Raw genomic sequence first — 15,434 nt, forward strand, 5'->3', positions numbered from 1 at the left:
CTGGATCTATTTTGCGATTGCATGTTACGCATGTTCCCGCTATGCTTAGGTATTTTCCATGATTTGAAACATCCTTTTCTTGAATTTTTATTGGAATATTTTAACAAGGGACGCGGAATAATGCAAGGTTTTCACGTCATTGAAATGGTCGAAAGTACATGCACCGTACAGCAAATTATGTTCATAAAAAAATATAAACACGAAAAAGTGAAACACTTCCTATGTGTCTGTTTGTCCTTTACTGCAATTTGTCATCAATAATCCACTTGACCTTATACGGTCGTATAAACATCCAGGAAATCAAAAGTTGGAAATATCATATTATTAATGAATTATGAAAAAAATAAGCTATTTATAATTGCAATGATCGAATATGTGTATGTTAGACGGACAATGCTAAAACAAAAAAAAATACGTTTATATGAAGTATAACATCATTTTCTCTAACATATATATTCGAATGTCAATATAACTGACAACCACAGCACATAGTTTGAAAGAATGTAGACAGTTTTGTGATTAATTATGCACATCCATTTATTTTATATGTTTGTTTTTTTTGATAAAGTCATAGCACTGAAGACAGGTGATCCACACGTGTGCCACAAATTAGTAAAGACAAGGTATGTTATCATGTTAATAGCGGAAAACTATGAGATATTTATTCAAAGAATTCAATCGATATAAAATATTTTGCATTTGCTTTTCACGAATTAAAAGCTTCGATCCACCTTTTGGCTTGCATATCTTTTTCTTCTTAAATGTGCAACTAAATTAACATAAAGGAATGTGTTAATCTATCTCTTTTGTTCTACTAGTCTTAAGTTTTTGTACATTTCCACTTGTGTTAATATGTCTTTTGAATGAGTTAAGCCATTTTAAAATATTTTATAGTTTACTTTCTATGTTGTGATGTTGCACTATTGTTTCAGATACGGGATAAGGTTTTGTACCATTAAAACGTTTAAACCCGCTTCAATTGTTTGTACCTGTCCGTAGTCAGGAATATGATGTGCAGTCGTTTATTGATTTGGTTTATACGTGTTTTTTTATTTGGTTTTCTATATAAATCAGCGGGATAGCACATCCTTAATTTTAAGGAAACATTAATCGGTACTTATAATGATTTTGTTTTCAGTAAATTATAAGGAAAATAAATGTCTTGGTTATATACACATATACATTCAACGATCTTCAATTTGTCGGTACCCGATCTTGGCATTGCATATGGTCACATTTTCTCTGACTGTTTATGACGTCTTTACATCAAATATATTGGCTGTTGGATGTGTACTGATTGATAATTTAGTCCTTGATGCATGATTTTTGTATTAGTTGTTAGTTGCTTTGATCAAGCAGTCAGTTACTTATAGTACTCTCAGGTTACTATAATTTACAAATGCAGTGTCTTTTTGTTGTTGTAATATACAAGTATTCGGCTACGTCCACTCTGTGTTTTTGTTGGATGTATGTTACTAGTATCCAACTGAGGAGTTAAACCCTTTTCAAATGAAAGTTCGTTCTTATGTAGTACTGTTCAACCACTGTCCAAGGATAGGGGAGGATTGGGATCCCGCTAACATATTTAACCCCGATGCATTCGGTATGTGTGTTTGTGTGTCCAGTCAGGAGCCTGTAATTCAGTGGCTGTCGTTTGATCATTTTACATATTTGTTTTTTGATCATTTTTTTTACACGATTAAGAACGTTAGTTTTCTCGTTTGAAATGATTTACATTTGTCATTTCGCGACTATTTATAGCTGACTATGCAGTTTATGCTGTGATAGTTATTGAAGGCCGTGCTGTTGTTAATTTCTTTGGGTTGTTTTTTTGTCGTTTGCGCAGAGTCGCCTCATTTGATATCATACCACTTTTTTTTTCATATATACAATTGGTTTTCCTATTAGAATGTTTTTTCACGTGTATTTTTTTACCCTTTATAGCTTGCTTTTAGGTATGAGCAAATAAACTCATCATAGATACCAGGACTAAATTTAGTATACACGCCAGACGCGCGCACCGTGTTGAAGACCGTTCGTCGATCTATAATCGGTTACTTTTATAAATTGTGACTCGGATAAAGAGTTGTCTCATTTGCACTTATATCACATTTCATTACTCTATGAATCTGATAAGAGTATTCGCTGTGATGTTAAGTAAGATTGAGAATATCAATAGGGAATGTGCCAAAAAGACAACAACCCGACCAAAGATCATAAACCAGCCCAAGGTCACCAATGGGTCTTCTGCACAGCAAGAAAATCAGGCACGTGGATGCTGGCATCAGCTTACCCATTAACTTGTATGTGTACTAGTTAAGTGAGGACGAACGTCACAATAAACTCATAAACATATATCTGAAACAACAATATCTTGGGACAGGCGGGTTGAAACATGTTTTGTGATATACATGATATATCAACCTCTCTCTTTATATTTATGATCACTTTAGAATTACTATAAAAGCACAGGTGCATTCTGTTCTAAATATGTCCGAGTCCGAAATAAGAATAGGCCTCAGAAGAAACTAGGCAAAATGACAATCAAAAATAAATTTGCAAAGGACTACTCGCAGTAACTGACATACAAGATCCAGGCCTCAATTATATTGATTGAACAATTCCATCTTATGAGAAATCAAGCACATTCCTATATTCTAACAACGATACCATTAAATAAATGTTTTGACAAGTTTGTGATATCGACAACACGGATGGAATAATGTATATTAATACATAGATTTCATTCGTAAAAATCAAATATGTTGGCACATACACGAACGAATCGAAATAGACAAACACCATAAGATGGATAGTGAACATCACAATCTGAAAATTGTCAATAAGTAAAAGGAAAAAGAAATCATATCTCTAGGTGTAAGTTTTAGGTTACAGCTTTCCATTTTAGATATAGGTACATGTATCAAGATCAAGGAAAGGGCAGGGGGTCAATGTTATATAAGGTTTTGTGTAATGTCACTGCATGAGTTTATATCACTTAAGTGTATATGTCAAAGTAGTCATTTTTGAGAGGCAACATGTCACCCAAATATCTAACAAAGTATTGTTTTTTTCATCATATGGGCTAGCTTAGTCTTAAATTGGAACATATAACAATACAGAACTAGGTCCGCAATACATATGAAAAGTAAATAAGGATATTCCTATTGGAATTCCAGTACCTTGTCGATATACGGAATCTCCAAAGCGAATAAGATTGCTGTCTTGTCAAAACTTGAAGTGCAGTAAACGTAACAACGTAGGTCCAACTGACAAAGTTCTGTTGTTAATTTAAAATGACATAAGAGTTTGAACATTTTTGGAAAGATATGCACTTGTCATTCAGATTAATATAGAAGTCATTCTTTTAAATTCAATGTCCGTGTACAAATATGTTTTGAATATTACTGTTCATTATTATTCCATGGTGACGTCTAGATATTTTCTTTTCATTTAATGTTTCAATATACATGATATATGGTGCTTTCATTCAAACATGTATAACAGATTCAAAAACCAAAACATGCATCCAAAGATACATGTTTGTGCCGGACGAAAATATACATCAACCGAAAAACACTATGTACATATTTTTAGTGTTTAAGCAGAGTTTTGTTTTCATTTTAGGAATGCGTCTGCAATCCAAACGGAAATAAATATAGAGTGCTGTCCTGACTATATTTATCAGAATAGAAAATGTGAAGGTATTTTATTCCTTGCTGCAAACTCATAATTGTTAATTTTTTATTCTTTCATATGAACAAATTTTGGAAAATGGCAAGTACATGATTGTATTTACCCATCGGGAAACAAAACTGAAACATATCTAAAAGTCTCAAATCAGTCTTTAATAACCGGTCAACTACTATACAATTTGTTATCTTCTAGCCGGTTACTTAATAATAATTTCGTCATAAGAATGAGTTCTTTTTATCTATTAAGATCTTAATATCAAAATATATTAAAAACTGTAAACCAGCTGCATTTGTTTGCATCTGGCCTAAGACATGAACCTAATGTTAAGTGGTTGTCATTTGTTCATCAAGTTTATGTTGGGAGTCAGAGTTTTGTTGAATCTGAGCGTAACTGGCGAGTCTTTTATATATGAATCAAGCTCTGGCTGAATGAATTATAGCCTAGCACCTTCGATAACTATTAACATGTCGAAATGTTTTATAGTATTGTTTATTTGTGTACTTCTCCGTCCTGTTCTTGCATTTAATTGTACTGTAGTCATGTCATGTAATCTTGTCATTTTAGTGTTATATATATTTAACATTACCATACAAGCGAAATGTTTGGCTAACAACAAAACCAGATTCAACTCACCATGTGTTCTTGACATGTCCCTTACCAAGTCATGAAAATGGTAATCGTTATTGTTTCTGTTTGCTTTGCATTGGCGTTTGGTTTTTATTGCATTTTAGTGTTTCTGTTCTTTTGTTGTTTTCCTCTTATAGTTGATGTGTTTCTCTTAGTTTTAGTTTGTAACCTGCATTTGTTTTCTCTCAATCGATGTATGACTTTCCAATAGCGGTATGCTACTGTTATGTACTATTGAAAGATGAAAGACTATGTATTCTTAAATGTCTTTTAAATTTTGTAGTATCCACTAGTGATTCAAGCTTACTTTGAAGTACTGCTTTTATTGCTGATATACTATCATTTGATAATTTAGACAAAAATATTTCGAGGAGCACTTGGAAGATCCAACAGTAAAACGTTGTTTGTTTAGTAACACACAGTTTATGTATCCAATATAGTGGAGGAAGATCCAGTTCTTTAACTTTGATTGAAATCCGTAACGAACATAAAAAAGACACATGATTATCTATAAATTTCTTCTAGTAATGTCTTGGGAATATATGTTGAGTTTCCAAAACAATTGTCAATATCCTTTTTATTTATCAAGCAATTGCTTCAACGTGACTTACACCCGTAAAGACGTTGATTGGTGATTTCTTTTGAAAGGACAAAATCATATTTTTCATGAAAATAGGACAGGACTTTTGCAACATTTGTGTCTTTAAAGATTGATGCACGCGTACGGGTATACATTTAGTTTTCTGGATTGTATCAACGACCTGAAAACCTTTGATGCTTTCTGTGTCGTCTTTCACGCTTTCTTCCTAGGGTCTATCAACACCCTCTATCAATATTTTTAAGTTGAGTTTACATTTAATAGATTTTGGCTCACGATAATTAATGCATTTTGGATAACACATTTCGCTGACAGTTTTATTACGATATTTTGGTCACAAGTAACAGCGTAACCAGTCGAATTATGCATGAAATAGGAACTTCCAAATGTGCAATCAGGAGGTTTAGACTTGAAGTGGTCAATATTGAGGCTCTGTAAAACGAGTTTGTGATTGAAAACTAAATTGATATAGGTATAAAAAAAATCTTTAAAATACTACTGATTTTTAATGGAGAATATTCACCAAGATTACATGTCTTCGAAAGAGAAAGATATTTTTCTCCTTTTCATCTTTTTCAATGCGAATTTGTTTGAAAAGTCTTGGACTTGCGATATCCGTATTGTATTCATTTTATTTGTCATAGTATAAGATGATTTTAATGTTTGCCAAAAAAAATTTCTGTAGCATGTATGCCTGGAAAATATGGTCAGGGATGCTCAGAGACTTGTTTGCCTAATTACTACGGGCGACAATGCAAGAATGAATGCAATTGTAGAGGAAATACGAAATGTGACCCAATCTATGGTTGTATTTGCTATGCAGGATTTACAGGAACGCACTGCTTAGACGGTATGTAAATAGTCTGAATAAATTGTGTTGATTAACTAATCACACTGCAAAAATTCAAAACATTGATGAATTTCAAACAAATTCTATAAAATTAAATGAAATGTATGTCATCAATATTCGATCATCTAATGAGTGATACCGAAGTATATTAACATCTGCTTGCCTACACATTAACGTCACTGTTTGGCAAACTTGAAAAAGAGAAAAATCATTTCTGACAGCTACCAACTTGAACAACCTCAATTTTATTTAAAAGGAGATACCTTTAATTCAGGCGAAAACTCTTTTTCTTCAAAACCGTGCATATGAAGTTTTTGTCCATATCTATGCAGTGAAACGTACGACGCTGAATTCATTTCAAACTCACCGCTGTTAAAATGTTAACAATAAGACAACCTTTATGGCATGTATGTCCACTGTCGACATGCAGTCCTTTACATACTGCGTTCCTGACTGAAAAACAAAAACTCAAAAATGATATGCTCGCACGTAGAACGTCAATTTCTACTAGGTGGCTGTTATGATGTTATATGAAACTTATCAGAACCATGTTGCTATATAGAAATGGAAAGTTCTCAATTTCTAATATAAACTGTTATGAATAAAGAAGTTCTGACAGGCAAACATGTTCAAAATGTTAGGCTCTGCAAATTGTTTATTTTTGTCAAAACTTTTAAGTGATTTCTTATAGGAGTTATCGCCCTTAAATAACAATGTTTACCTTTTCTTTTTGCATTTTTGCCTTTTCTCTTGAAATTTTTGATAGACGAGAAGAACTTTTAATATACACAAATGCACAGTGTAGATACTATTCTGTACGCTATCCGGAAGTCGCGATTTTCGAAGCGATGATTTCCAACTGGCTAACAGGACGGTTTTGCCTACGGTTACTTTTCTCATCATTTGTTTACTCCTATATCTACAAAGTGCTTTGAACATCTTCAAGGTATATATAGCATCATAAATATGAGTAACTGTAACAAAAACATGCATTAGAATATAAAATATACGTGTGCATCACATCAACTTGGTAGAAAAAAGTGAAATCGATGGACAATTTTGCTCTCGTAGTACAAAGCAAATAATCATTTATTGCAAATATTTGCATCAGTTGGGTATACATTTACAATTAATTCTCCATAGGCGGTAATGGTAACGTTTTCCTCCGTTGCTCAGTCCATATCGTTTACTTGAACATGTATGATGGCTCATATCGAAGCTGATACATTTATACATGTCTGGTTAAATTTTCGGGGTGGCAAGTGAGATTACTTTTTTCGCAAATTGATGGACCCCGGAAGATGGTGAAAAATGTCACTCTCCTCATGAAATAATCCCAAAATTCTGATCATAAAATTCAATAAAAATATTGTCCTTTCTAATAATTTATTTCAGGTCAAATCTACATCTTTCTTTTCTCATCACATCAGCTCTATTAAACAGTTCTTATTGTTCATTTATGTCCATTTTTAAAATCACAGCATCCACAATTGTAACCTTTAATTACAATACACAGACCCTGTTAAAGCATTCTATAAAATGTTCTTGTGCCTTAAAGTGCATTTTGACAGAGAAATTATGCAAAAATGAAGATTTTATAAAAAAACCAACACCAAAATAATTATTCTTACTAGTGGAAATCTGGTATTTAAAACTGTGGAAAGCACTCTTAACTACTGGGAAAGTCATCCTTATCATATAATTAGAGTGCAATATAGTGCAAATTTTCAAAACTTGTCCTTTCACATAATTCTATTTGAGAAAAAATGTTTTTAACATGTATTTCAGTGAAAACCTTTTATTAGTGAGAAATCCACATGAGGTTTTAAAGGAAACATTGTGACATCACATGTATTATGGCGTCATTAAATAACGACAGATCAAAATAGAGCTAAATATAGTTTGCAGTGTTACGTGAGAAACAGTTGCCGCAAGATTTAACTCGAAATATTGAGTCGAAACGATCTGTAACTAAGCCTTTTCATTTAATACCAAGACCATAGCAACAGTTTTCATATTTGCATATTTTTAACATACCGACTGTAATTTCAATTGCATAAATACCATAAATAAACAATTTAGAGCTTGCCTAATAAAGCAAAATGCTTACCAGTTATTCAGGTCTTTTTAAAACCTCTAGTTTGCCATCTCAGATTAAAAAGTAATGATATGTCTGGAACTGAAATAAGACAAAAAAATTACTCAGGCTGTGTTATCATTTGATTTAAATACATAAGTACTATTGAGAGAGAAAAATCTAATTCTTGAAAGTTTAATCACAAAGAAAGACAAATGCTTCTCCCTTGTGGCTTAGTCACCTTCATTTAAACCTTTTATTTTAGAAGCAATGGGTAGTAGCTAACTAGCTTAATAGTTGAATAGGTGCAGAAATATTGTTTTCAAAAAGATTTGACCCTCCCCCTTTTTCACTGAGAAATGACAATATCTATTGTTTTGCTCAAGTGCATTAAAAATATTAGTTCATGATTTTCTTAAAACATGTACATGTTTTTTCTGTTTTTTTGCATATGATATCTACTGAACAGGGGTCAAATCATTGGATAAAAGCACATGCGATGATGTATCTCACTTTACTGGTATGAAGTGTGTTATCTCCCTTGATTATCAGGTATTCCTGTAGACCGAAGTGATAATTACATAACAAAGACTATATTGTGTCATGTTTACTTACAATTTAATAATATTTAAAAGTTGTTTCTTGCCTTTTTCAATATAGTAAACAAATTCCTTTCGGATCTCTCGGAAGTAAACAAAGTTATGATTGTGCCTAAAAAAAGTGTTCAGCCCCGTGCCAGTAATGCATTTTAAAAGCAAAGTTTCATTGAGTATTTGCTGATCTTTATCAATAATATTTATCTTAAACCATTTATAATAACTAGGTATAAATGAAAAAACTACTAACCATCATTTTCAGTTGTGTAAAAGGTGAAATCATCCATAAATCAGCCTGAAAACTTCTGGAATTAAGCTTCTAATTTGGGTATACATTTACAATTAATTCTCCATAGGCGGTAATGGTAACGTTTTCCTCCGTTGCTCAGTCCATATCGTTTACTTGAACATGTATGATGGCTCATATCGAAGCTGATACATTTATACATGTCTGGTTAAATTTTCGGGGTGGCAAGTGAGATTACTTTTTTCGCAAATTGATGGACCCCGGAAGATGGTGAAAAATGTCACTCTCCTCATGAAATAATCCCAAAATTCTGATCATAAAATTCAATAAAAATATTGTCCTTTCTAATAATTTATTTCAGGTCAAATCTACATCTTTCTTTTCTCATCACATCAGCTCTATTAAACAGTTCTTATTGTTCATTTATGTCCATTTTTAAAATCACAACATCCACAATTGTATGGCGGACTAATATTTTTTTTAATTACGTCATCTGAGTTCCTCATCTCAAGGTCTATTAGGGATCCTGACCCAGTTTACAGTTAAATATATACTGTTTCAATATTCTTTTCGTATTTAAGTAGAATATTCATATTTCCCATAAAAAATATGTTTTCCTTGAGGATCCCAAAATAAATTACTGTACGATCAGTCTAGAACTGACTGTATTCTAGAAGAGATTTCAGATTTTTTGACTGTATGACCAGTCGTGATTTTGAAGAAAAAAACCCAGCAATTTGAAGGTATATACGTGTATATGTGATATTATGAACTATCCAGGGAACTATAACGTGTAATTACTTTCATCAGACAATACATATATATTTCTGATGAAATTTTTAGACGGCAAAATAATTGTATTTTTGTTCCATCAGTCTTATTTAAAATCAAATGCCTAAAAAGTAATACATGATTCGCTTGTGGACTTTGTAATAGTGTATCGTTACAGTTATCTGTTTAGCTATAACATTTTTAAAGATTATTTACACCGTCCGCCGTTGACCAATTGATGATAACATAAATCATAGATTTAAAAATTGGGTATTACATCTATGCATAAATCAAGCTTGTCTCTTTTAAAATAACAAAAAATGGATAAAGACAGCTTTGCGTGGGGGGATAATTTATGTGATATAATTTTGGTAAGTTTACAGAAATAGAAGGTCCATAATGCATTAATCGAGTAAAATGGAGCAATTTCAGAAAACTTTAATGATTGGTTTAGGAGGTGTTGGAAATACCTGATGGGTGCCCCCATATAATGCAATGTTCAAGTCTGTATCTTATATAAAGTAACCCCATAAAAGATTTTTACTAAAATTCGAAATAGACGGTGCACAATACAGTCATTATTATTTATGATAAGGAAACCGAATAAGATTAATTAATAGTTATATCAGTGACGGATTCAAAAAAAGGGGATCTGGCAGTTTGAAACACTTTTTTAACTATCAATGCATTTTTATGGGAACATATATTTGGAATCCCCTTTTCTCCTAAATTGGACCCCTCTCAATTTAAAAATGGCCGGAACCCCCAATGTATATTAAGTGGTTTATGAGGAGATGCGCTTACAAAACCGGCGAAACATATTGTACCGGTCCACCGGACGAACGGAAAGACGGACTTCTTTATCACTATAACCCCCCGCTTGACACAGTTGTGTACAATTGAGTGTCAAAGAGACAGCTCTACATCTAAAACAAAGTGAAGGAACTGTGATCAATTATAGGCTACAGTACGGCCTCGAATGTGTGTAAAATACATGCATTTTTATATAACAACTACATCTGTGTGTTTGTACAATTTTAAGTATAACGGAGGACATTTATGAAACTTATATACTAGTATACATCAAACCTTCCTCTCATTTTAGCAACATTTAAACATCCTTATACTTAATGTAGTAAGTCGAGTACATCCTATCAAGCTAAAACATGTTTCATAAGTTTTCAGGATGTGAATGTATTAAAATATATTTGTGTTATTTAGAAAAATGCCACCTTCTAATGTATCGTAAATAACTTTGAAATCACCACTAGAATACAGTAACATAAAGACTGATCATACAGTTTTAAAATATACAAGCGAGACTGATCGTACAGTGAGAAATTCCAACTAGTGTAATTTTCTTATTTCTGGCTTCAAAGATCTGGTTGAAACTTTTACCACTACTTGAAATATACTTCATTTAGTTAATTTAGTCAGGTTTTTACGTTAATGTGTACACTAAGAGGGTAAAAAGATTGTTTTTAGGTTCGCCGACTGATTTTTCTTAGTAATGCATTTGAAAATCTCTTGATTAAGGCAAAGATACGAATAATGAATGTGCGGAATTCAATTCTAAACCATTTGAAAATATCGATGTCGGCTGAATTAATCATTAAGCAATGTACAGATGATCAACTTACCGTTTAATTCAGTATACCCATCAAATTTAAAATGTGATCCAAAAAGTTCTCGCTTCGAAAATCGCGACTTCCGGATAGCGTACAGAATAGTATTTACACTGTGAAATGTCCAACAAGACAAGATCTACAATTAGGTATGATTGTTGAAATCGTCAGTCGATTTCCTCATCAGAATGATTGGCCTTCGATGAAATGTTTAACGTTTTTTTTTGCGTTTTGACACATATCGTACGAATTTGAATTGATAGAAACTTAAATAAGCAAAAACGATTAGCAAGACAATATTTACATTTAAGACCATATTGAGGACATATCCCGACGACTTCTTACTATTTTTACAATTTCTTGGGGACTTTTGCACTATACATGTTATAAGTAAAATAAAAAATTTAATAGATATCATATAGAAACTCTAGATAACTATAATGATCAGCAAAAATAAAATCACAGAAATAATAAACTCCGAGAAAAATTAATTCAGAATGGAAAGTCCCTAATCGAATTGCAAAATCAAACGCTCAAACACATCAAACGAATGTATAACAACACCATCATACTTTATTTCCTCCTAAAGGAGATTAACATTTTCTTTTGTAAAAAAAGGTGGATGGCACCTTTTGTTTTAGCTATCTAAACATCTTAATTGTAGACCAGTTGCAAAATTCCTTTATATTGACAACGATATGTGAACAGAACATACAGACATAATAGGTAAAACTATCAAAAATAGGGGTACAGCAGTCAACATTGTTGTGTATGAACAAAAACTAAGAAAAGGGGAGAAACTAAACAGACCAAAATATCCACAATACGACATGTACAAGATTGACCAAAAATTAGAAAGTTTGTCACGAACTTTAATCTTTTCTACAACATGTACAATGTAAAATTATGTCAACTGTTGATGATTACGGATCCTGGGTGAGCGATACATGCTCTTTCGAGCCTCTAGTTATATATTGCATCAGATTATTTTGTAGAATGTCCATTTGGAAAATATGGACATATGTGCACTGGGACTTGTGAATGTTCAGATTACAATACATGTGATGTCGTAACAGGAGATTGCAGTAAGTGTTAGTCTAGTACTAGTAGAAAATAATGTTATTCAGAAGCAGTTTCTGATATTCTCCTAATAATAACATTTGTTCACATGCTTTGTCGGTTTCGTATTTTACACATTATTGTTTAACGTTGTAAACATTGTTCATTATCTAATCGAGCTGGACAAATGCAATTCGCTGTTTCGTTGGGTCATAGCCTGATGTAAGTCAACATTAATTTACGAAATGTATGTAGTTCAAGTTAAATATTGTTGAAACAGGATATTTGAATTTCATAAATAAAAAAATCATATTTTTTATAAGGAAATACCGTACCGAATCAGGACATTGAAAGTTAAAAACGCATCTAATTCCGTGTATTATCGAGGGTAAATAGTCGGAATCTAATGACGGTAAAATAGGTCGACGCGTTCAATTTAAAAAAATAGGGGAACTATTGTGTACTTACTATATACATAGATTTTAATAACTAAGGTGGTATATTTATACTTAGAGACTGTGTATGAATGAAAAAGTTAACTCATTGGTTTTTTTTTGGTGAAACTACTGCCATGAGTCGTCATATAATTTCACGGAGGTCTAAAAATTGGAAACTATTGTCCGGTCGAATAGTTCTACGTTTAAAATTTGAAGAATACACAAATAAGTCATATAAAATTGAGAATGGAAATGGGGAATGTGGCAAAGAGACAACAACCCGACCATAGAGCAGACAACAGCAGAAGGTCACCAACAGGTCTTCATATGTATGGTCACGTTAGCTTTTATTTTTTTGTTCATTTTATTTCAGTATGCAATGATATATATTATGATTACAATTACAACGGTGTCTATAACTGTTCAGAGACATGTGAGTGCACGAAAGGAGCAATATGCAATAAACAGTCAGGAATTTGTCAATGTACAAACAGCTCTGTATGCTTTAATATTATGAAAACGTCTAACGAAAAAGGGTGTGTATTTAAAAATTCATAAATGAATGATTTTATTAAGGAAAATTACTATTGATAACATTAAATTCAATAATGATTTTTTGTTACAAAAATGTTTTTTTTTTCTCCAGCAAAAGTTTATCTATTTTTTTTTATTTTTTTCAATGTTCAGTTTAAAATAAGTAAAAACGTTCAAATCGTTTTGTAAATTAATAGCACGCAATGTCTGTTAAAAGAAAGTCTATGAACACATGTATGATACTTAAACATAACCATTTAAGTAGTATATGACTTCAACCGGGAATTTTTCCTATCGGTTACTTATACCAAACATGTCTTCAATGATACAGCAGGTACAGTATAACAAAAGGATGTTACAAACTCATTACTACATTGGTTGCAATGAATAACATTGATTTCCCAGTAAAATAAAAACCGATAATTTCACATGTGAAATAAACGTGGTTATTTATCTCCTCTGACGTCAAACAACAATTGGCGTTATAAAGACATCGATTAAGTCGGATCAAATCAAATTGTGATTGCGTAGAAAAAGATAAAGTTCCTAATCATTTCTTCTCGAATTTTCATAAAAAAAGCCATTTGCCAATGTAATAAAAAGGATTAACTAATGAAAAAATTCAAATATCGACAAATATTCCATTCGTGACCGAACAACACTGATTATCAAGTTCGCATTCGTGAATTAATGTGTTGTTCGGTCACTCGTTGAATATTTTTCTCTATTTGAATTCTTCTATAAGTTATTCTATAATTACTAGTAGTTAAAGACAAACTGACAACTCAGGATTAAAAACATAAAAAAACGCCGAAAAACTAATAACTGATGGAGTAGGTATTTTGAGTTGGTAGCCTTCTTATTGAAACATAAACATGTGATTTATTTCAATGAACAATTTTGTAAGTCTTGTTTGGTCGCAAGTGTTCAGCATTAACTCTCAGTAATACTCGTATTGTTTGTTCCAGGGGATTCTACTTTAATTCATTTGTTAATATTTCTGCGGTGTGTGTGTCAATGCTAGTATTGACATCTTTTGTTTTACTGGGCCATTGGAAAAATATGAAACGACAAAGAGAGCAGAACAACGACCAAGGACATTACCATGAAATAGATACTTCCACAGAAATACGTGATGAGGACTTGTAGGATATGACAGAAACGATGGCAGGTATTGCACAAAACATTCCTACAGATCTAAGTAACGGATTTCAACTCACAAATAAAGAACATGAATATCAAAACAATACGCAATTCTTGCCAAACATATGCATGGTTGCCGATGAATATATCAATCCTTACTGTTCTTTACAACATGCTAACGACGAATATCTCAACCCATACTCTTACACTACCAACAGTCAATAGGTTGATCCAGAACAGCACACCAATTCCATCTTTTGTGGTTTTTTTTGTTTTTTTTTTTTATTTTTCTCACATTATCGTGATTATTACGCTAGTGCTATTACATCTAAATGTTGCTTGTTTTTTGTGAAAGAGAAGAGCCCCGTATATATGAACAGTATAGAGGCGAACAGGTAAATTACTACAAAGTGGATAAAATCAAATGCTGTCAATCAACGGAATAAGTGGGGGGAAAACAACTGGCATATTTCTGAACTGGCACTGGCATTTCTAAAAGTAATTGCAGGCTAAGCATGGTTGTATGTTTGGCTAAACCTCCATCTTGCATGACAGTTGTTTATAGTTCCGTTATATTGACATAAATAAGCTAGCAACCCAAACAGACATAATAGGTTAATGTGACAATAACAGGGATCCAGCTGCCAAAAGTACAAAACAACTGACTAAACAATTCAATCAATTATACAAAAAAAAATAACAAAAATGACAACTTAAAAAAACTAGTGCTCGATAGGGAATAATCTGATCCTATGTAACGGGATTAAACTTAGGACGTCAGACGCGTGTTTCGTTCACAAAAGATTCATCAGTGACGCTAAGATCAAAATTGTTAAAAATGCAAAAATACAGTGCGAAGTTGAAGAGCATTGGATTCAAAAATAAAAAATGAAGTTTTTTTTTTCTAAATAATGCTTCGGTTATCTTTCCCTGTGATAGAAAATATTTCGAAAACATTAAAATTGTTTCGATGAGTCAACTTATAGATACAACCATATCAAAAAGAAGTACTGGGGTTTGTTTTATCGAAGCAGTCTTAGTCCTAAATGGGGTTATCAAACATGTCGCAACTTAGAAAAATCCGAAGAATTGTCCTAACTTTAGGATACCAATTCAGAAGTTTTAAGATGGTCCTAGGATGGTCCTATCTTGAGGACATATTTAGGATGGTCAT

The 15,434-nt window shown here is 32.3% G+C and overlaps 1 long non-coding RNA gene across 1 annotated transcript; it reads left to right on the forward strand.

The window, feature by feature from the left end:
• Positions 1-520: 520 nt before the first annotated feature.
• On the forward strand, positions 521-13,104 carry LOC143051353 (uncharacterized). Its single transcript, XR_012970718.1, has 4 exons — positions 521-623; positions 3,628-3,704; positions 5,607-5,771; positions 12,957-13,104. It is a non-coding gene; the product is annotated as an uncharacterized LOC143051353 (long non-coding RNA).
• The last annotated feature ends 2,330 nt before the right edge of the window (positions 13,105-15,434 follow it).

Source organism: Mytilus galloprovincialis, chromosome 11 (genome assembly GCF_965363235.1).
Source record: "Mytilus galloprovincialis chromosome 11, xbMytGall1.hap1.1, whole genome shotgun sequence".
Lineage (NCBI taxonomy): Eukaryota > Metazoa > Mollusca > Bivalvia > Mytilida > Mytilidae > Mytilus > Mytilus galloprovincialis.